Consider the following 24,755-nt stretch of genomic DNA (forward strand, 5'->3'; position numbering starts at 1 on the left):
AATATCAATGACTTTATCAATACAATGAATTACTAACAATGGAATTTTGTTTAACTAGTTGACGTTCTAAGGTGTTGCAGCACAGATGAAAATGAATTAATTGAGTATCCCTTCTCTTGTAATAGTCTTCTTTGTTCCCCTCCCACTCTAGTTCTTTCTGGCTCTCCTTTTTATTCTAATTGTTTGTCACTTCATGGAAAAAAACATGTTTTTCTCTACAATGACATTCAGAGAAATAGCATGTTGTTGCAACAAAGATGTGAGAAATGCACTGTTAATTCAGTCCCACTTCTCCACGGGTCACAACATATCAATACATTTTTCCCAGCTACCGAAGACAAGCCAATTAGATTCTATTTGTCCCTCAGAATAAAGCACACCAACCAGGTTTCTTTAAACAACAACAACAACATTAACAATTAGGAAAAAAAAGTCTTAACCACTAATGAGATAAATCTATATATATGAAAGCTCCTTATTTCCCTAGTCCTCATGCTCACACACATACATTAAAAAAAAACCATTAACCGCGGGGAAAAATGGGTTTTGGTTTACAGCTGTTTCTTAGGAATAGAAACAATAAATCAGTTTGTCACTTTCTGGTGGAAAATTCTTTGCTGGGTGAGGTGTCCCAGAGTCGAATAGTCAGATGCCACTCTCCAGACAAGGTTTATGAACAGTCTGTGACAGGTAGACGTTCAAGGCAATTCGGCTACTGCAGGTATCAATAGGTCTTTCAGCAAGGTTGGAGCAAAAGGCCTGCTTAGGACTCATAGCAGCAGTATAGCAGTAGAAGCTTTCTTCAGGTGACAGGATTTCCCAAAACACTGGAGGAAATAGGAACCACACTGGATGCAGGAATTCTTTAGAGACAGGAGGCAATAGGAATCTGCCACCTTTCAAATACAGAGAGAGGTCTTTTCTGAGTCTTCCACTTTGATCTCCAGGCAGGTCAGAAACTGACTTTCAAATGCCTGCTCTTTGTCCAACTCACTAGTTTTTGAAAGGGTCCAAAAAAAAGTAAACCTTCCTGAGCTGATCACATGACCAGACACAGTGTCTCTCTTGTCATTCATTGCTCTGAGGAGGTCAAAAACCCCTGGCTGGCTTCCTTGAAACTGCTTGCTTTTCCTATTCTTGTATACAAACTCAACATCCAAAAATTTCAGCTATTTGCAGGTGTCCATGTCCATTTTTTCCGTTTTTTAAAAACACATAGAATTCTAAGATTTTAGTACAAAAATAATACCTCTTGTAACAATGTTTCAAAGACATACAGACCTGTGACTTGGTTAGCAAGTCACACCCATTCAGCATCCCCAATCTGCTCAATCCTCCAATTCATTTCACCCAGGCTGGTATTGATGACAGTCTGCTCCCAACGATTGTGCCACCTCATTTGCCTAACTAGTGAGGCAAAAATCACCATGGAGCAAGAGTGATATATATTTTCTCTTAATTTTTCTTTTAAAAATTATGATTTAGAATTATTTTTAGTACTCTCTCCCAGGGTCATCTTGTCCACAGTCATTAAATGTATTATTATACTAGAATATCTTTTCTTGCATTGATCATAAGCTGAGAATGAGTCGATGCAAATTATGGTGGATGCTGGGGCTAGGATCAAGTGGAGGGCAGGGCTGAGGCAAGGCAGGGAGCAAGCACGAATCGAGACCCATTGGAGAGTAGGTCATGCAAGGAGGGAGTGGTAGATAAAGCATGGGAAGGCATAAAGATGACAGTGGAAGATCAGGAGAACATCACTGCGGAAAAGCAAACCAGCAGTACATACTTTATTACTGTCTTAAAGTATGAAACTTGAGTAATATTGACTCCAGTATAAAGCTAGTCTTTTGAGTGAGTGGAGCTCTGGAAGGAAAAGTCTGGGGTCTGAGGTCAGGCTTACTTGGGGCTGAGGTCAAGGCCTAGAATGCAGGAACTCATAGATATTAATGGCTGCAGAGACACTGGGCAAGATTGTAGCCATGATGTACTAAATCTGTTAAGAACGTGACCAACGGTGGATCAATGGCAATGTGATTAGTACAGACCAATTAGGTTGTTAGAACTGGATGGATAATGAACAGACCGAATTGAACAGTGCACACTCAAAATTTTATTTACTGTCAAAACTGTTGTACTCTGTGGAATTTGAGCAAATATGAGATACATTACACTGTTGAGAAAAGATTAACAACATAAATTATAACAACAAAAACATAGGAAGATTTCCAATGGTGCTTCGCAGAAGTATAAGCAGACAAAAATCTGCATTGAGCTGAAGAAGGAGATATTAACTGGGGTGACTAAAAGCTTGCTTGTAGGGGTAGGTTTTGAAGAGGGTCTTAAAGAATAAGAGAGAGATGGAGAAATTTAATGAGGGAATTCCAGAGCTTAGGGCCTAAGTGACCGAAGGGGGTAGGGATACACAAGCGGCTAGAGTTGAAGGAACATACCAACTGATACATTTCTTTTTCTATCAGGAAGTTGGAAATAATTAGATTAAAAATATTGCACTTTCTGTGACTAAGGTCACCTACTTTATTGAAGTCATTAACCCAAGTGCATCAATGCAATGATTATATTTTTAAACTATGTTGACAGTCATTATTTGATATTATTAATACTGGAGCATAAATCAAATAATACAAGCTGAGAAACTGTAGATTTTGTTTGAAAAAAATACATAGTGAAGTGTCCAGCAATTAATCAATGTGCAACTCCAGAATGTTCAGATAGTCGGAAGCAACACCAGTTGATTTGTACTTCTGCAGAGCTTACGTTTTTGAAATCCCATGCATACGGAAATGGTATTTCCTGCCACCACAGTCTTGTGCAATTTATAATATCTGAAAAGTTTGTGGCATGAAAAGTTTCCTTTAAACTCTTCAAAAGGTGAGTGACAAGATTTTTTACTTCCCAGCAATGTGCATTCTTATATACGCACTGTCTACACTTGTAACCTCCCATTATGGCAAAATTGCACACAAATTATTCATAATGGTGAGATACTTTGCCTGAAGTGACAATGTCATAGCTGATGACAGTATATTACCAAAATGATTAGACTGTGCTATTGAAGACAGATCATATATTCCAAATGGTAGATTAAATCAATTTTGAGCCTTTTGAGATTCATAAGATCAAATATTGTGTTATGAATAGTCTGCTACAACTAATCAACAAACATAGCATAAACTGTGGCTTAGCACTCAATTCCATGGAAAATTAAATCAGTATGAATACTAATAATGATTTCAGAATTTTTGTTTGCAATAATTTTTGGTCTGTTTTGATTGAATACTGACAATTCACTATTGTCAACCATTCTTTTAGAATAACTGAGGTTATGTCAAGTTTTATAACCAGCAAAAAGCATTACTAAAGATTGTTTAAGCTTTATTTATTTTTGTTTAAATGGAACAATCATGCAGCATACTAATCAGGAAGGAGAACTGAAGGCTATTGTGAAAAAAATCATTAAAACCATTAGTTCAATGCAAGATTGCAGCAAAAATAAGCAAACCAAGGTTATCTTAGCAAAAATATATAATACAAACTAGAATTTGAATCCTTTTTCTGCTATTTTAGCATAAGTATTAACTAATTAATTTTAGACTAATACTCAGAATGATTGATTTAATGAATGAATGCTACTTTCCCACTAACTGCGCATATCAGGAAATTGTTGGCATGTTGCCCATGACCTTCCAATCATTAAAATGTATGGATAGAAAATCACAGGGAGTATCTTCTTAATTTCCTGATTTACATTGAAAATGGGCAAATGTCCAATGTTGGTATTCTACATCATAAAATCAACCCTGTATTGTCAGTTTGGCTCATTTCGTAGCTTTCTTGCCTCTGAATCAGAAGGTTGTGGTTTCAAACTTTCTCTAACCACCCCAATCCCTCGCCATCCACCCAACTCACACCATCACTGGAACTGCATATGCTTTATTGAACTATGAGTATATTGATAAATGAACGTTACATCTTTTAGAGGTGTCAGCCTTTTGATTAGAAGTTAAACTGAGGCCCTGCCTGCCTGTTCCTCTGCTTCAGGTGCATATTAAAGATCTCATTGGCGCCAGTTGAATAACAGCAAGCGATCTCTTGGAGTCTTGGCTGTCATTCCTATCTGAACTGACACCACAAAAATTTAATTAACTGCTCTTTTATTTCATTGATGTTTGTTGCATGCAAAAATTGCTGCTGTGCTTGCCATAATAACAGTGACTACATTTCACAGTAATTTTTGCATGCAAATTGGAATTTTGGGATGTTTCCCATAGATGCGATAAGGTGTTATATAAATGCAAATTCTTTCTTTCTGTATGAACAGGGTAATTTCAAGACACAATCTTGTTACTATACAAATACTTACATTCCTACAATACTCATAGGAAAAGAAATAGGCCACTCAGCCCCACAAATCTGCTCCACCATTCAGTCAGATCCTGGCTGATCTGCACCTCAGCTTCATTTACCTGCTTTTGATCCAGATCTCTTATCATAGAATCACAGAACGGTTACGGCACAGAAGGAGGTCATTCGGCTTGTCATGTCCATGCTGGCTCTCTGTAAGAGCTATTCAGATAGTCCCACTCCTCCACCTTTTCCCTATAGCCCGACAATTTCTTTCTCTTCAGATAATTATCCAATTCCCTTTTGAAAGTCACAATTGAAACGGTCTCCACTGTACTCTTAGGCAATTATACTATACTCTTCGGAATTCTAGATCCAAACAACTTGCTGTATAAAACGTTTTCCTCATGTTGCCTCTGGTTATCTTGCCAATCACCTTAAATCTGTGTCCTCTGGTTCTCAACCCTTCTGCCAATGGGAACTGTTTCTCCCTATCTACTCTGTCCAGACACCTCAAGATTTTGAACACCTCTATCAAAGCTCCTCTCAAGCTTTGCTTCTCTAAAGAGAACGGCCCCAGCTTCACCAATCTATCCATGTAACTGAAGTCTCTCAACCCCAGAACCATTGTAAATCTTTTCCACACCCTCTCCAATGCCTTCACCTTCTTCCTGAAGTGTGGTGTCCAGAACTGGACAGAATACTCCAGTTGAGGCTGAACCAGTGTCTTATAAGGGTTCGCCATAACTGTTGCATGTTGTTGTTATATGTTGTACTGCAGCAAGGGCATTGTAGAGAAAGTCTCGGAGTCTGGATAAGGTCAACGAATAACTCTTTTATTATTTACACAACACTATTTACATGATCTTCAAGCCTCCTTAGCTAGCACTCTTAGTGTCGCTACTCACTTCTGCAAAAGGCCAGAACCAAGTGACTGTAACATCATCACCCTTATGGTGGGAGGGGTTACTCACACTGTCTCTGGCACTAACCCTTACGTGTACTTGTACTACATCTCCCCCCAAGTCTTTATCAAACATTTTCTTAAACATATATACATTCTTGACTTTTTCTACTATCCTTCCTCCCCCCAAGTCTCTGACTTCACAGATTTAGTCTGTTCGGAGGTATCACGACTCTCCCCGATCTTATGGGACTTGGTGTGGGATGATCAGTAGTCGTCCTTGTTAGTCTGGATCGCTGACTTGGTTGATCATTACTAAGGATTGTCGTGTTCTGTTTGTTTTAGATTTGTTCATTTTCATCTGGGTTTTCCAAATGACTATTGCTTCTGGGGAATAGGGATAACGTTTCTCCTATTCCTACGTATGTTTCCTTCAGTTGTGTGTACCACATCCGATCTCTGATGCTTTTAATCTCTGAGGATTACTGTACCTTCCATTTCTAGGTCACACATCCATAGTCTTTGGCCATTATTTAGTTTCGGTAAGTCTCTGGCACAAAATCCTTTGTTGTACTTTCAAGCTTGTTGCCTTCTGTAAGAGTTTTCCCAGTCTCTTACAAGGAACATAGGAGCAGGAGTAGGCCATTCAGCCCAGCGAGCCTGCCCCACCATTCAATATGATCATGGCTGATCATCCACTTCAAAGCCTTTTTCCCACACTATCCTCATATCTCCTTATGTCATTTAGTTTAGTTTGGTTTAGTTTAGAGATACAGCACTGAAACAGGCCCTTCGGCCCACCGAGTCTGTGCTGACCATCAACCACCCATTTATACTAATCCTACACTAATTCCATATTCCTACCACATCCCCACCTGTCCCTATATTTCCCTACCACCTACCTATACTAGGGGTAATTTTATAATGGTCAATTTACCTACCAACCTGCAAGTCTTTGGCATGTGGGAGGAAACCGGAGCACCTGGAGGAAACCCACGCAGACACAGGGAGAACTTGCAAACTCCACACAGGCAGTACCCAGAATTGAACCCGGGTCGCTGGAGCTGTGAGGCTGCGGTGCTAACCACTGCGCCGCCCTTTGTATTTAGAAATCTGTCAATCTCTGCTTTAAACATACTCAATGACTGAGCTTCCACAGACCTCTGGGGTAGAGAATTCCAAAGATTCTCAACCCTCTAAGTAAAGAAATATCTCCATATCTCTGTCCTAAGTGGCTTCCCCCTTATTTTGAAATTGTGTCCTCTGGTTCTAGACAACCAGGGGAAACTTCTTACCTGCATCTACCTTGTCTATCCCTTTCAGTATTTTGTAGGTTTCAATGGTATCACCTCTCATTCTTTGAAACTCTAGAGAATACAGGCCCAGTTTCCTCAATCTCTCTTCATAGGACAGTCCCACTATCCTGGAAACAAGTCTGGCGAGCCTTCGTTGCACTCCCTCTATGGCAATAATATCCTTCCTAAGGTAAGGAGACAGTATTCCATGTGCAGTTCAACAAAGGTTCTGCACTCAAATCCTCTTGCGATAAAGGCTAAAATACTATTAGACTTCCTAATTGCTAGCTGTACCTGCATGTTAGCTTTCAGTGACTTATTGACAAGGACACCCAGGTCCCTTTGTACATCTACACTTTCTAATCTCTTACCATTTAAGAAATACTCTGCAGACCTATTCCTCCTACCAAAGTAGATAATTTCACATTTTTCCACATTATATTCCATCTTCCATGTTCTCGTCCACTCACTAAGTCTGTCCAAATCCCCTTGAAGCCACTTTGCATCTTCCTCACAACACACATTCCACCTAGTTTTGTGTCATCTGCAAACTTAGAAATACTGCATTTGGTCCCCACATCCAAATCATTGATATCTATTGTGAACAGCTGGGGCCTAAGCACTGATCCCTGCGGTACCCCACTAGTGCAAGCCTGCCAATGAGAATAGTACTACTTGCTTTAGGTTTGGTCATGACAATACACTTAAGTCACTAAAGAGAATTGTAATTCCACGTAAAGTAGCTGGAGTACTACTGAAGTAATCTCTAGTAAGATACCTTTATTGTTGAGTAAACCTTCTGTGAAAAAGGCACAAATGAAACTTGATATGGAGCAATGATAAGGTAATTGTTTTTAGAATTGCAGTTTATCCAGTCAGGGCATTATTGTATTCTCTTAACAAAACACTCTTAGTCAGAGTGTTAGAGAAGTATTAATGGCATCAAGTGTAAGAATCAGAGAACAAAAGAAAATTGTTTTAAAGTTAGACAGACATTTTCCTCACGCTTCTTGTCAAAGTTTAAAAACCCTGCTAAAGGATGCAGAGTATACAAGGATAATAGAAGAGACTAGTGAAAAATGTGAAATCTGTAAAAGGTATCGGAGGACGTCATGACGTCTTATTGTTAGCCTTCTGTTGGCATGTGACTTTAATGAGGTAGTTGTCATGGATTTAAAAGCATCAGACAAAAACAAAAATATTTTCACTCCACATTTTATATACTGGGCATCCAGATTTAGTCTTTCTACAATAATACATAGTAAGGAACTTAGCTAGTTTCCTTCAGCTGTGACTCGAAGTATCATTATGGAATGAACTGCCCAATGCAGAACAAAAGATTATAGATAAAATCATGGAGAAATGAATAGGGACTAGACTTGGGGCACCAGCTAAGTTTCTGACTGATAATGGAGGGGAAATTGCCAATGATTAGTTCAGAGACATGTGAAAATATGAACATTATGGTCATGTGTCGGAGACCACAGAAAGAGAGAGAGAGAGAAAAACACAGTGGGAGCAGTGCTTTAAAAAGTGCACCAAAAGGAACAGAGTTGGAGACCACAGAGAGAGAGAGAGAGAGAGAGGGTATTTTAAGGGAGTAAAAACAGAGTGAGAAAAAACAAAGAGTGACAGGACAGGAAAGCCAGATGTTCATTGGTCGGTAAGTAACTGCTAGCTAAATTACCTATTCTAAGTTGATTTCAGATTAAAGGTGAATTGCAGAAATATTTTACAGACTAAAAACTAAAAACCAGTCGGAGATTTAAAAAAACAAAGTAAAATCTAATCAAATAAAAGAGAGATGCAGGGCTAGGCGATGTGTTGTACCTGCATGATGTGGGAGCTGGTGGACCCCATCGTGATTCCTAGTGACCACATCTGTAGCAAGTGTTGGCTGCTCGAGGAATTCCGGCTCAGAGTTGACGAGCTGGAGTCTGAGCTTCGGACACTGCGACACATCAGGGAGGGGGAGAGTTACCTGGACGCTATGTTTCAGGAGACAGTCACACCCCTTAGATTAACTACCTTGAATTCGGCCAGTGGTCAGGGACAGGAGGGTGTGACTATGAGTGAGGCAGGTAGAGGAATCCAGGAGGTAGTGTTGCAGAAGCCGCAGCCCTTGTCCTTGTCCAACAGGTTCAAGATTCGTGCTCCCTGTGTGGACGAGAGCAGGGACTGTAGGGAGGATGAGCAAACTGACCATAGCACCGTGGTACAGACAGCCATTCAAGTGGGGGGAGAAAAGAGAAATGTAGTCATAATCGAGGACAGTATAGTTAGGGCAAAGACACTGTTCTCTGTGGCCAGGATTGAGAGTCCCGAAGGCTCTGTTGCCTACCTGGTGCCAGGGTTCAGGATATCTCATCTGGGCTGCAGAGAAACTTGGAGTGGGAGGGGAAAGATCCAGTTGTCGTGGTCCACGTAGGTACCAATGATATAAGTAGAATGAGAATAGAGGTTCTGCTGAGGGACTATGAGCAGCTAGGGGCTAAATTAAAAAGCAGAACCAAAAAGGTAATAATCTCTGGATTACTACCTGAGCCATGAGCTAATTGGCACAGGGTCAATAAGATTTAAGAGATTGGTGTGGGAGAAATGGGTTCGAATTCATGGGGCAACAGGACCAGTACTGAGGAAGTAGGGAGCTATTCCAATGGGACAGGCTCCATCTGAATCCGCAGAAGGGTCACTGACCCGAAACGTTAACTCTGCTTCTCTTTTCACAGATGCTGCCAGACCTGCTGAGTGGTTCCAGCATTTCTTGTTTTTATTTCAGATTTCCAGCATCCGCAGTATTTTGCTTTTATTATATCCATCTGAATCATGCTGGAACCAGAGTCGTGGCGAATCGCATAACTAGGGCTTTAGATAGATCTTTAAACTAAATAGTGGAGGGGGAGGGTTCAGTTGCATGGAAAATTAGGAAGTCAAAGTTAAAGGAGAGGTTAGGAGTGCAGGTTAGTGATGAGGCTGATTGTGACCAGAAAATAAAAGATAGGGAAAGAACGTGTGAACGTCATATTGCACCAAGGAATCGTACAAGAGTAGGGAAATTTGATAATAGAACAAACTTAAAGACTTGGTATCTGAATGCATGAAGCATTCGGAATAAAATTAATGAGTTAACAATGCAAATAGAGCTGCATGGGTATGATTTAGTGGCGTTCCAAGGGTACTCAGCATTTCGGAAGGATAGGCAAGAAGGAAAAGGAGGTGGTGTAGCTTTATTAGTAAAGGAAGAGATCAGTGCTGTAGTGAGAAATGATATAGGCACTGGAGATCAAGACGTAGAATCAGTCAGGGTCGAAATAAGAAACAGCAAGGGAAAGAAGTCCCTGGTGGGAGTACTCTATAGGTCACCAAACAGTAGTTCCGCAGTGGGGCACAGTATAAACCAGGAAATACTGGGGGCTTGTAAGAAAGGTACGGCAATAATCATGGGTGATTTTAATATGCATATAGACTGAATTAATCAAATTGGCAAGGGTAGCCTCGAGGGAGAGTTCATTGAATGTATTAGAGATTTTGTTTTGGAGCAATATGTTGTGGAACCAACCAGGGAGCAGGCTATTCTAGATTTGGTATTATGTAATGAGGTGGGATGAATTAATGATCTCATAGTTAAGGATCCTCCAGGGAAGAGTGATCATAGCATGCTAGAATTTCAAATTCAGTTTGAGGGCAAGAAACTGGAGTCCCACACGAGCATTCTGGAGTTAAACAAAGGTAATTACATAGGCATGAGGACATATTTGGCCCTAGTGGGCTGGGCAGGAAGACTAAAAGGTAGGACAGTTGATGAGCAGCGGCAGAGGTTTAACGAGATATTCAATTCCTCACAACTAAAATATATTCAAGAGAGGAAGAAAGATTGTCAGAGTGGGAAAAACATCCATGGCTAAGCAAGGAAGTTAAGGATAACATAAAGACAAAAACTAAGGCATACCATATTGCAAAGGCCAGTGGCAGGCTGGAAGATTGGGAAACTTATAAAGATCAACAAAGGGTTACTAAAAAAGTAATAAAAAGAGCAAAGGTAAATTATGAAAGTAAACTAGCGCAAAATATAAAAACGGATAGCAAAAGCTTCTATAAGTATATAAAAGGGAAGAGAGTAGCTAAAGAGAATGTTGGTCCCTTGGAGGATGTGACTGGCAAGTTAATATTGGGAAACACAGAAATGGCGGAGATACTAAATCAGTATTTTGCCTCCGTTTTCACGGTGGAGGACACCAGTACCATTCCAATAGTAACAGGTAATGCCGAGGTTATTGAAAGAGAGGAACTTAGTACATTCCTCATCACTTGGGAAAAAGTACTGAGCAAACTATTGGGATTGAAGGCAGACAAGTTCCCAGGGCCCGATGGCCTGCATCCTAGGGTCTTAAAGGAAGTGGCAGTGGAGATAGTGGATCCAATGGTTATAATATTCCAAAATTCCCTGGATGCGGGGAAGGTTCCAGTGGATTGGAAAAAAGCTAATGTAACGCCCTTATTCAAAAAAGGAGGGAGGCAGAAAGTAGGAAACTATAGACCAGTTAGTTTAACATCTGTTGTTGGGAAATTGTTAGAATCCATTATTAAGGAAGTAATAACAGGACATTTAGAAATTCAAAATGCAATCCATCAGAGTCAGCATGGTTTTATGAAGGATAAATTGTGTTTGACTAATTTGCTAGAGTTCTTCTAAGATGTAACAAGTAAAGTGGATAATGGGGATCCTGTAGATGTAGTCTATCTGGACTTCCAGAAGGCATTTGATAAGGTGCCGCACAAAAGGTTAATACACCAGGTAAGATCACATGGGGTTAGGGGCAATTTATTAGCTTGGATAGAGGATTGGCTAACCAACAGAAAAGAGAGAGTCAGGATAAATGGGTCTTTTTCTGGTTGGCATGATGTAACTAGTGGGATGCCACAGGGTTCGATCCTCTGGCCCCAACTATTTACAATCTATATTAATGATCTGGATGCAGGGATAGAAGGTACTTTAGCCAAATTTGCAGGTGACACTAAAATAGGTTGGATAGTAAGTTGCGAGGTTATCATTTTGGTCAGAAGAATAGAAAGGCAAATTATTATCTAAATGGAGAGAAACTTCAGAGTGCCTCGGTGCAGAGGGATCTGGGTGTCCTTGTGCATGAATTGCAGAAAACTAGTAGGTACAGCAGGTAATAAGGAAGGCAAATGGAATTTTGGCATTTATTGCTAAAGGAATAGAGTATAAAAGTAGGGAAGTGTTGCTGCAACTGTACAAGGCATTAGTGAGACTGCACCTGGAGTACAGTTTTGGTCCCCTTACTTGAGGAGGGATTTAGTTGCATTGGAGGCAGTTCAGAGGAGGTTCACTAGATTGATTCCAGAGATGAGGGGTTTGTCTTATGAAGAGACATTGAGCTGTTTAGGCCTTTACTCTCTAGAGTTTAGAAGAATGAGAGGAGATCTAATTGAGATATATAAGATGATTAAGGGGATTGACAAAGTAGACGTAGAGAGGATGTTTCCTCCTGTGGGGCAATCTAGAATGAGAGGTCATAGTTTTAGGGTAAGGGGTAGCAGATTTAAAACAGAGATGAGGAGAAACTACTTCTCTCAAAGGGTCGTGAGTCTGTGAAATTCACTACCCCAGAGTGAGGTGGATGCCGGGACATTGAGTAAATTTAAGGAGGAGATAGACAGATTTTTATTTCGTAATGGGTTGAAGGGTTATGGAGAATGGGCAGGAAAGTGGAGTTGAGGCCGAGATGAGATCAGCCATGATTGTATTGAATGGCGGAGCAGACTCGACGGGCTGAATTGCCTACTCCTGCTCCTAGTTCTAACGTTCTTATGAATACTGCAGCTGAAAGTTCTTTCAGCAATGGGCTCTGTGAAAGAAATCACACAGTGATCGATGAAATGCTGCATAAAATCTCAGCTGACCAACCAAGTTGACAACTGCCCTGGCATGGGTGGTTCATAGAAAGAATTCGCTTCAGAGGTTGGAAGATATAATCCCTATCAATTGGTCTATGGGCGAAATCCCGAATTGCCTTCTGTGCTGTGTGACAGTCCTCCTGCTGTTGAAGATACTACAATTAGTTTTGCTTGGCATGCAAGGAGATGGGCTTTTATCAAAGCTGAGTTCTTGGAGGACATTTGGACTGCTCTGAGGCATCGTATAAAGCCATCGGAGACAGAATTTAATTCAGGAGATTTGGTGTGTTAAGGAGGAGGTCATAGGGCATGCAAAGGCCCTGGTAAGGTAATAGGTCATAGTTCTAAGACAGTAGTTAACAAACATGGAAATTAAACTTTTCAGGTTAATTCCTCACGATTAATCGGGAATGATTACAAAATCTCAGAATCTGAGCAGCTGATAGAAGAAAACGAGGCACCTTTTACCTCATCAGAAAGGTCACAGACCTGAAATGTTAACTCTGCTTCTCTCTCCACAGATGCTGCCTGACCTGTTGAGTATTTCCAGCAGTTTCTGTCTTTATTTCAGATTTCCAGTATCCGCAGTATTTGCTTTTATTTCAGTGCTTCTGCAATGCAGGTTGATGGGCGGAGCTCATGACGTTTATGCCATGCTTTCTGAGGAGGCTTCTGCAGATTATGAGATGGCAAAAAAAGGCTATTCTTGCTGCTTATGAGTTAGTCCCTGAAGCTTACAGGCAGAAATTTCAGAACTTCCGGGAACAGTCTGGGCTACCTTATACAGAATTTGAGAGAGTAAAGCAAATTAACTTTGATTGTTGGATGTGGACACTAAAGGTCGAGGCCACGTATGAGACCCTTGGGGAAATAAATCTCCTGGAAGATTTTAAAAATTCACTTCCTCCATTAGTAAGAACCCATGTAGAGAACCAGAAAGTTTCAACAGTCAAACAGGCAGCTGAGAACGCTGATGATTATGAACTTAATTACAAGCCCAAACCCTTTCTCCGTCACCCCCACTTACCCAAGAAGGATAGAAAGTGGAAGGGTGAAAGGAAGGCAAGTAGCCGGGGACATGATGGGACAGTTGGGAATGCACCAGGATCTCCTCCTCAGGCCAGAAAGATAGGTGCTGAAGGTGGAAGTGAGGCCCGAAAGGCTAAGTGTTAACCATTGTCACAAAGTGGGACACCTTCATGCAGAATGCTGGAAGTTGTGGGGTAAACCCATGCGACTTACTGGGGTACACAAGGTCAATGTAGAGAAAGGACATGTGGGGATCTGGAAGACCCAATCACATATAAGTTGATATTTTTACTGGCCAGGTATTTCCAAGGACATGGCGCAGTTTTCTAAAATGCGTCATACGTGCCAGATTGTGGGAAAACCGCAACCTGCCATAAAACTGGCACCTCTAATTTCCATACAAGTTTTTGGGGAATCATTTAGTAGTGTGTTGGTAGACTGTGTGGGACCTTTACCAAAAACAAAAGCGGGACATCAATATATACTCACTATTATGGATATGGCTACTTGGTTCCCAGAGACATTCCCTTGAGAACAATTTCTGCTAAGATAATGATAGAAAAGTTAACTCAGTTTTTCACCAGATATGGACTACTGACTGAGATTCAGTGCGATCAAGGTTCCAATTTTATGACTAAAATTTTCCAGGAAGTTATGAGGAATCTGGATATAACACATCTAAAGTCTTCAGCACAGCACCCAGAGACACAAAGGACTTCAGAACGGTACCATCAGACCCTCAAAACGATGATCAGGGCATACTGTCATGAATATCTCCATGATTGGGACAAAAGGCTGGAATTTCTTTTGTTTGCCACCAGGAATTCACCTAATAAGTCTACCCGTTTTAGTCCTTTTGAATTAGTTTATGGAAATGAGGTAAGAGGTCCTCTAAAACTATCAAGGTTTAAAGATCAGACGGATGAATCTTCTGTAGTTGATTATGTATCTGTGTTCTGGGAGTGGCTCATGAGAGCCTGCAAAATGGCTCAGGAACACTTGAAAGCTTCCCAAACAACCATGAAGAAATGGGTAGACAAGAATGTGTCATGGAACTTTTTTTTCTCCTCTGTTTAAAAACAGTGTGCCTTTAAAAACTAAGGGGCACAGTGTACCAGCAGCTGCATCTGTTTCCTAGGCAGCAGCAGGGGAGAGAGGAGGTCAGATAGTGTATTGTAACTTTTGATGGTGTGTAAAGACTGGCTATAATTGGTTTGAACTGGGACTAGCAAAGCATGGTCTACACTGAAGGAAGGATCCCACTCTCTCAGCAGAAAAATCTACATTTATCTTCAGGCTCTGTATTGCCTAAGGAGAGAAAAACCCCGGAAAAGAACATTTTTATTGTTGGAGATATCAAACTGCTTTGTAACTTCCAAACTCTAAGAAGTCTTTGCTTCAGGATTGACTCTCTGTTGCCTGTTTGTGTTTTCTGGAATTCTCAGCAAAGTTTCTACTGACAATTTAAAAATCCAAATTGACCTGTTGCTATACTCCTTGTTGAAAGAACTGTATGATGCCTGCTGAAACCAAAGTGCTTTAAACGCCTATCCCTTAAAGACTGTTCGTCGAATTCGCCTGGAGACTTCCAGTGGCATCTGATATTCTACTCTGGGACACCTCACCAACCCACAAAGACTTACAACCCACTGATTTATTTATTCCTGAGAAACAATTCTAATATAATTGAAACTGGTTAACCATTGGTTTTTGAATGTCTGCGTGTGTGCATGAAGGTTAGAAGATAAGAAGTTATAAGGTCTTTAGACATAAATTTATCTCAATATTGTTTAAGATTTAGCTTATTAATAAATAGTTAATTTGTTATTGTTTAAAGATACCTGGTTTGGTCTGTTTTATTCTTGGTGGGGGGGGGGGGTTAATAAAGTGTTTAATTTGGCTAATTTCCAGTTGGTGGGAAAACTTTAATAATATCCGATGACCTGTGGAGTAATGGGACTGAATTTACAGTGTATTACTCCTGCCTCAGTCGTAACACATGCCAAGACCCGAACATTTCAACCAGGGGATTAGGTGTTCGTATTACTGCCTTTACAGGGTGAACAGCTGAAAGCACGGTTCAGTGGATCATACAGAGTAGTCAAAAGGATTGGTAAAGTAAATTATTTGATTGACACCCCAGATCGCCGGAAAAAGAATCGGCTGAAACAATATCACCGCTGGGAGGTGGATAAGTAAGCATAGGTATGTCAGGTAGTAGGGACAGTGAAGGATGAAAGGGATAGTGAGGATGAGGCAGAAGGAGGCCTAGACAATTCTCAAATTGAACTTCCCACTAACCAGTTAGCTAATATGAATTGTTAGGGAGTTTAGACACTAGGCTTTCACATTTAGATGCAGAACAACAAAAAGACTTAACAAGGCTACTCACAGCATTTAAAGCAGTCTGTAGGGGTAAACCAGGATATACAAACTTAGCCATACATGATATGGATGTAGGAGAATCCTCGCCAAAAAACAGCTTGCTTATCGCTTACGTCCAGAGAAACAGGCCCAGGTAAAAACAGAAATCCAATACATGTTGGAAAACTGCCTGATTGAACCCAGTCAAAGCAGCTGGAGTTCCCCAGTTGTGTTAGAGCCTAAACCTGATAGTTCAACTAGATTTGCACAGACTACTGTAAGGTTAATGCAGTAACAAAGGCAGACTCCTACCTAATTCCTCACATTGAAGACTATATTTACAGAGTTGGCAGTGCCACGTTTCTTGCCAACATAGATTTGTTAATGGGATACTGGTAAGTTCCTTTAACACCCCGAGCTAAAGAAATATTGGCCTTTGTCATGCCAGACGGTCCTTTCCAATGCCAAGTGGATGCCATGCGGGCTAAAAAATGCCCCAGCAATTTTTCAGGAACTAATGAACCAAGTGGTTTTTGAACAGCGGTAGCAATGAGAGTGCGAGCCAGGGGGCAGCTGGGAAGGTAAGTTTCAGTATAAAGTACTTACCTAGCGATTCGGCAGCTTCTTTTTGAACTGCGGTAGCAGTGAGAGTGCGAGCCAGGGGGCAGCTGGGAAGGTAAGTTTCAGCATAAAGTACTTACCTAGCGATTTGGCAGCTGCTTTTTGAACAGCGGTAGCAGTGAGAGTGCGAGCCAGAGGGCAGCTGGGAAGGTAAGTTTCAGTATAAAGTACTTACCTCGTGATTCGGCGGGCGCGGACACGGGGACTACTGGGTAAGTGAACTTATATATTCGGGCAGTGGCTAAACCCGAAACACTACACCTTTAGTGTCTCCCACCCATCCTCCTCCTCCACCCAAAAAAAAGGACTCTTGTGTGGAGGGTTTGGTAAGGTAAAGTTTTCCTTTATTTTTACTTAATTTCTGTGTCAATTTAAAGCAGAGGGGATGGAAGCTAGGGCAGTTGCATGCTCCTCTTGCAGGATGTGGGAGGTAAGGATCACCACTTGTGTCCCTGCTGACTTCACCTGTGAGAAGTGCACCCAACTCCAGCTCCACACAGACCGCGTTAGGGAACTGGAGCTGGAGCTGGATGAACTTCGGATCATTCAGGCGGCTGAGGGGGTGATAGAGAGCAGTTATAGGGAAGTAGTGACACCTAAGTTACAGGATAAAGGTAGCTGGGTGACCGTCAGGGGAGGGAAAGGGAATAGGCGCACAGTGCAGGGATCCCCTGTGGCAGTTCCCCTCAATAATAAGTATCCCGTTTTGGATATGGTTGGGGGGGCTGACCTACCAGGGGAAAGCCACAGCGGCCAGGTCTCTGGCGCTGAGCCTGGCTCTGTGGCTCAGAAGGGAAGGGGGGAGAATAGGAGAGCGATAGTGATAGGAGATTCAATGGTTAGAGGAACAGACAGGAGATTCTGTGGTCGCGAATGAGACTCCCGGATGGTATGTTGCCTCCAGGGTGCCAGGGTCAGGGATGTCTCGGATCGAGTCTACGGGATTCTTAAGCGGGAGGGGGAGCAGCCAGAAGTCGTGGTACACATCGGTACCAATGACATAGCCAGGAAAAGGGATGAGGACCTGAAAAGCGAATATAGGGAGTTAGGTTGGAAGCTAAAAGGCAGGACGAGCAGGATAGTAATCTCAGGATTGATACCGGTGCCGCGTGCTAGTGAGGCTAGAAACAAGGAGCGAGTGCAGCTGAACACGTGGCTACAGAGCTGGTGTAGGAGGGAGGGCTTCAGATATGTGGATCATTGGGATACCTTCTGGGGAAGGTGGGATGTGTACAAGAAGGACGGGTTGCATCTGAAGTGGAGGGGCACCAATATCCTGGGCGGTAGGTTTGCTAACGCTCTTCGGGAGGGTTTAAACTAGTTTGGCAGGGGGATGGGAACCGGAGCTACGGATCAGTGGATGGGGTAGCTGTTGAACAGGCAGATACAGAGTGCAAAGAGTCTGTGAGGAAGGTTAGACAGTTGACAGGGCAAAGTTGTAGCCAGTATGATGGGTTGAAGTGTGTCTATTTTAATGCAAGAAGTGTCAGGAATAAGGATGATGAACTTAAAGCATGGATCAGTACTTGGAGCTACGATGTTGTGGCCATTACGGAGACTTGGATATCACAGGGGCAGGAATGGATGTTGGATGTTCCGGGGTTTAGATGTTTCAAAAGGAATAGGGAGGGAGGTTTAGTTTAGTTTAGTTTAGAGATACAGCACTGAAACAGGCCCTTCGGCCCACCGAGTCTGTGCTGACCATCAACCACCCATTTATACTAATCCTACACTAATTCCATATTCCTACCACATCCCCACCTGTCCCTATATTTCCCTACCACCTACCTATACGAGGGGCAATTGCTAATGGCCAATTTACCTATCAACCTGCAAGTCTTTGGCATGTGGGAGGAAACCGGAGCACCCGGAGGAAACCCACGCAGACACAGGGGGAACTTGCAAACTCCACACAGGCAGTACCCAGAATTGAACCCGGGTCGCTGGAGCTGTGAGGCTGCGGTGCTAACCACTGCGCCACTGTGCCGAGGTAAAAGAGGTGGGGGAGTGGCATTGCTAATCAGGGATAGTATCACAGCTGCAGAAAGGGAGGTCGTCGAGGAGGGTTTCATCTACTGAGTCATTATGGGTGGAAGTCAGAAACAGGAAAAGAGCAGTCACTTTATTGGGAGTTTTCTATAGACCCCCCAATAGCAACAGAGACACGGAGGAACAGATTGGGAGGCAGATTTTGGAAAGGTGCAGAAGTAACAGGGTTGTTGTCATGGGTGACTTCAACTTCCCTAATATTGATTGGAACCTCCTTAGTGCAAATAGTTTGGATGGAGCAGTTTTTGTCAGGTGTGTCCAGGAAGGTTTCCTGACTCAATATGTAGAGAAGGCCAGGTGGCAGATCTCTCGGTGGGAGAGCATTTCGGTGATAGTGATCACAACTCCCTGACCTTTACTATAGTCATGGAGAGGGACAGGAGCAGACGGGATGGGAAAATATTTAATTGGGGGAGGGGGAATTACAATGCTATTCGGCCGGAACTGGGGAGCATAAATTGGGAACAGATGTTCTCAGGGAAATGCACGACAGAAATGTGGAGGTTGTTTAGGGAGCACTTGCTGCGACTGCTGGATAGGTTTGTCCCGATGAGGCAGGGAAGGGATGGTAGGGTGAAGGAACCTTGGATGACAAGAGATGTGGAACAGCTAGTCAAGAGGAAGAAGGAAGCTTACTTAAGGTTGAGGAAGCAAAGATCAGACAGGGCTCTAGAGGGTTACAAGGTAGCCAGGAAGGAACTGAAGAATGGACTTAGGAGAGCTAGAAGGGGACATGATAAAGTCTTGGCGGGTAGGATTAAGGAAAATCCCAAGGCGTTCTACACTTATGTGAGGAACAAGAGGATGGCCAGAATGAGGGTAGGGCCGATCAGGGATAGTGGAGGGAACTTGTGCCTGGAGTTGGAGGAGGTAGGGGAGGTCCTAAATGAATACTTTGCTTCAGCATTCACTAGTGAGAGGGACCTGGTCGTTTGTGAGGACAGCGTGAAACAGACTGATATGCTCGAACAGGTTGATGTTAAGAGGGAGGATGTGCTGGAAATTTTGAAAGACATGAGGACAGATAAGTCCCCGGGGCAAGACGGAATATACCCAAGGATATTACGGGAAGTGAGGGAAGAGATTGCCGCGCCTTTGGCGATGATCTTTGCATCCTCACTGTCCACTGGAGTAGTACCAGATGATTGGAGGGTGGCAAATGTTATTCCCTTGTTCAAGAAAGGGAATAGGGATAACCCTGGGAATTATAGACCAGTCAGTCTTACGTCAGTAGTGGGCAAATTATTGGAGAGGATTCTGAGAGACAGGATTTATGATTATTTTGAAAAGCATAGTTTGATTAGAGACAGTCAGCATGGCTTTGTGAGGGGCAGGTCATGCCTCACAAGCCTTACTGAATTCTTTGAAGATGTGACAAAACACGTTGATGAAGGAAGAGCAGTGGATGTGGTGTATATGGATTTTAGCAAGGCGTTTGATAAGGTTCCCCATAGTCGGCTCATTCAGAAAGTAAGGAGGCATGGGATACAAGGAAAGTTGGCTGTCTGGATACAGAATTGGCTGGCCCATAGAAGACAGAGGGTGGTAGTAGATGGAAAGTATTCAGCCTGGAGCTCGGTGACCAGTGGTGTTCCGCAGGGATCTGTTCTGGGACCTCTGCTCTTTGTGATTGTTATAAATGACTTGGATGAGGAAGTGGAAGGCTGAGTTAGCAAGTTTGCCGATGACACGAAGGTTGCTGGAGTTATGGATAGTGTCGAAGGCTGTTGTAGGTTGCAACGGGACATTGACAGGATGCAGAGCTAGGCTGAGAAGTGGCAGATGGAGTTCAACCTGGAAAAGTGTGAAATGATTCATTTTGGAAGGTCGAATTTGAATGCAGAATACAGGCTTAAAGACAGGATTCTTGGTAGGGTGGAGGAACAGAGGGATCTTGACGTCCATGTCCATAGATCGCTCAAAGTTTCCACCCAAGTTGATAGGGTTGTTAAGAAGGCGTATGGTGTGTGGGCTTTCGTTAACAGGTGGATTGAGTTTAAGACACGCGAGGTTATGCTGCAGCTCTATAAAGCCCGGGTTAGACCACACTTGGAATATTGTGTTCAGTTCTGGTCGCCTCATTATAGGAAGGATGTGGAAGCTTTAGAGAGGGTGCAGAGGAGATTTACCAGGATGCTGCCTGGACTGGAGGGCATGTCTTACGAAGAAAGGTTGAGGGAGCTAGGACTTTTCTCATTGGAGCGAAGAAGGATGAGAGGTGACTTGATAGAGGGGTACAAGATGATGAGAGGCATCGATGGAGTGGATAGCCAGAGACTTTTTCCCAGGGTGGAAAGGGTTATCACCAGGGGGCATAATTTTAAGGTGATTGTAGGAAGGTTTCGGGGAGATGTCAGAGGTAGGTTCTTTACACAGAGAGTGGTGGGTGCGTGGAATGCGCTGCCAGCGGTGGTAGTAGAAGCAGATACATTAGGGACATTTAAGCGACTCTTGGATAGGTACATGGATGATAGTCGTATGAAGGGTATGTAGGTCGTTTGATCCAAGAGTAGGTTAAAGGTTCGGCACAACATCGTGGGCCGAAGGGCCTGTATTGTGCTGTACTGTTCTATGTTCTATTTCTATGTTCTATGGTCGCCAGTGTTCCTAACTTTGTGGTTTACCTTAATGATGTGCTGGCATAAAGTGACACTTAGAAGGACCACTTGGAACAACTAGAAGCTCTATTTAGAAAATTACAGTCTGCTGATTTGGTGGTAAACCTTGCCAAAAGTGAATTTGCAAAAGTGTGGGTAACTTACTTAGGTTATATAGTAGGGCAAGGACAAGTGTTACCAAGAACAGCCAAAGTACAAGCAATGATGGAGTTCCCTGCCCCTGTGACTAAATGAGAAATCATGAGGTTTTGTGGCCGTGTGGCTTCTACTGCAAGTTTGTACCAAATATTAGCACTATTGCTGCCCCATTGACAGATTTGCTACAAAAAGAGAAAGCCAAGATAGTGTGGTCAAGAGAGTGCCAAGCATCTTTTGAGAGGCTGAAAGCCATTTTGATCAATGAACCAGTGTTGGTTGCCTCAAATTTCACTGAGCCCTTCACAGTAGCAACTGATGCTAGTGACCTGGGGGTTGGTGCAGTCCTGTTACAAGACAATGAATCTGGCATAGAAAAGCCAGTGGGATACTTTTCCAAAAAGCTTATTTGACACCAAAAGTGATACTCAACAGTGGGAAAAGAAATCCTGGGCTTACTACTAGCTCTTAAGCATTTTGAAGTATATGTCTGCCATGACTACAGAGAGACACTGGTATATGCAGATCATAACCCAATAGCCTTTGTGGAAAAATTCAAAATCCAGAATGCCAGACTATTCCATTGGAGTTTACTCTTGCAGCCCTATCACTTAAAGATGATCCACATTGCGGGGAAAAATAATATAATTGCTGATGCTTTGTCTAGAATTTAACTTTGCTTTGAGTTATCTGAATACAAAGATGGTACAAAGCAGAACTGTATTAGTTACATGTAATGAGAATGAGTGTGAAAATGTGTTTTAATTTTTTTCATCTTCTGTTTTTTTCCACTCTTTGTAATGAAACACATTTAAAAATGGCATCTCATTCCTCCAAGGATAGTGGTGTTATGAAAGTACTTCCAATTTGTTAACATTGTTACGAGGACTCATGTTTTAAAATTGTGGAAATGGATTCTTTTGAAGGACAGAAGTGATTCCATAGATGCTGGACTTTGATTTTTTTTTAAAAAGATCACTGGAACTACTTTGGGACTTTGTTTAAAGCACACTTACGAGAAGGTACATGCCTTCAGCTAATTAAATAGCAAATGCCTTCTGACGAGGGGAGTTGTTTACAGAGAAGTGACATGTCAAGATTTATGGTGGTCAAAAGTTGGTTTCAGTTTGGATATTGTTTTGAGTAGCTGGGGGTCAGCCTGCTAAGAGAGATGCAACTGGCTCATCCTTTTCTCCACTCTCTGAGAAACCCTGAGAATCCAGTGTGTGATAGCTGAAATCCCTGATGCCAAATTTCTCCTGGAAAGCCTGCCAGAATAATCCTCGACGTCGCCAGAAGAGAACTGTTTCAAAAGATCCCACTGATAGCCATCTACGCGTATTTGGGATGGCAGAATAAAAGGACAACCGATTATCATTCCATATCTTCTCCTTTTCCTTCAAGAATTAACAAGTATTTGGCCAAAGTATTTCTTTTGTCTTTTTTTGTGAAGAGATCTCTACAGAAAAAACCTCTTTATTTTTTCTTTAACCGGACTGTATGTGTTGGGCTAAGTAAGAAAGAAACTTTCATATTTCAATCTGTGCATTAATGCTTTGCATCTTTACTGGATAAATATTGTTTTCTAATAAATGAATAATTTTGTTTATTAAAGAAACCTGGTTGGTGGATTTTATTCTGAAATAAAAATAGAGTATATAATTGGCCATATCAGTAACTGGGTGAACAGTTAAATATGTGTTGTGACCTCGGAGAAGTGGAACTAGAGAAAGATAGTGCACTCCTCCCACCTCGGTCGTAACAAAGGGGCATTCTGTAGATAAGATACCCATTGAATGTTATGTAGGTAATCATTCCTTGTGGGATAATGTACACTCTATTAAAACTGTGAGTGGTAAAAGGTTACAGATTGATCTTGCTGGATTGAAACAAATGCTGGAGAGAAGGGAAATATCCAAAATTAAATGGATACTTACAAGTCATTAACTATCTAATTATGGAAAATAAGGAGATGGCAGATGAATTGAATAGGTATTTTTCATCAGTCTTCACTATACAGGATACAAGTAACATCCCAGAAACAGCTATAAATCAGGAAATGGAAGGGAGGGAGGAACTCAAGGAAATTACAATCACCAGGGAAGTGGCACTGAGCAAATTGATGGAGCTGTTGGCTGACAAGTCCCTAGGTCCTGATGGACTGCATCCTAGGGTCTTAAATGAAGAGGCTAGTGAGATAGTTGATGCATTGGCTTTAATTTTCCAAAATTTCCTAGATTCAGGGAAGGTTCCATTAGATCGGAAAATAGCGAATAGCAAAAAGGGAGGGAGACAGAAAGCAGGAAACTACAGGCCAGTTAGCTTAACATCTGTCATAGGGAAAATGTTAGAAGCTATTATTAAAGACATTATAGCAGGGCACTTCGAAAAATTCAAGGTAATCAGACAGAGTCAACATGGTGTTATGAAAGGGAAATCATGTTTAACTAATTATTGGAGTTCTTTGAAGAAGTAACATGTGCTGTGGATAAAGGGAAACTGGTGGATGTACTGTACTTTGATTTCCAGAAGACATTTGATAAGATGCCAAATCAAAGGTTATTGCAGAAAATAAAAGCTCATGGTAGGGGGCAACATATTGGCATGGAAAAAAAGATTGGCCAGCTAACAGGAAACAGAGAGTCGGCATAAAAGGGTCATTTTCTGGTTGGCAAGATGTAACAAGCGATGTGCCACAGGGATCAGTGCTGGGGCCTCAACTTTTTACAATTTATATAAATGACTTGGATGAAGGGACCGAAGGTATGGTTGCTAAATTTGCTGATGACACAAAGATAGGTAGGAAAATAAGGAGAGGACATAAGGAGGCTGCAAAGGGATATAGATAGGTTAAGTGAGTGGGCAAAGCTCTGACAAATGGAGTATAATGTGGGAAAATGTGAGATTGTCCATTTTGGCAGCAAGAATAAAAAAAAGTGTGTTATCTAAATGGTGAGAGATTGCAGAGCTCTGTCATGAAGAGGTATCTGGGTGTTCTAGTGCATAAATGAAAAAAGGTTAGCATGCAGGTTCAGAACGTAATTAGGAAAGCTAATAGAAAGTTATCATTTATTGTGAGGGAAACTGAATACAAAAGTAGGGAGGTTATGCTTCAGTTATACAGAGCATTGGTGAGACCACATCTGGAGTACTGTGTACAATATTGGTCTCCTTACCTAAATGCGTTGAAAGCATTTCAGAGAAGGTTTACTAGACTTATACCTGGAATGGTTGGGTTGTCTTATGAGGAAACGTTGGACAGGCTAGGCTTGTATCTGCTGGAGTTTAGCAGAGTAAGAGGCGGCCTGATTGAAACATATAACATCCTGAGGGGTCTTGACAGGGTGGATGTGGAAAGGATGTTTCCTCTTGTGGGTGAATCTGGAACTAGGGGTCACTGTTTAAAAATAAGGAGTTGACCATTTAAGGCAGAGATAAGGAGAAATGTTTTCT

The 24,755-nt window shown here is 42.0% G+C and overlaps 1 protein-coding gene across 9 annotated transcripts in view; it reads right to left on the reverse strand.

Annotated features, from left to right (window-relative positions):
• Positions 1–24,755, reverse strand: part of tenm1 (teneurin transmembrane protein 1) — a 1,688,122-nt gene that overhangs the window by 292,164 nt on the left and 1,371,203 nt on the right. The window lies entirely within an intron of this gene.

Source organism: Heterodontus francisci, chromosome 15 (assembly GCF_036365525.1).
Source record: "Heterodontus francisci isolate sHetFra1 chromosome 15, sHetFra1.hap1, whole genome shotgun sequence".
Lineage (NCBI taxonomy): Eukaryota > Metazoa > Chordata > Chondrichthyes > Heterodontiformes > Heterodontidae > Heterodontus > Heterodontus francisci.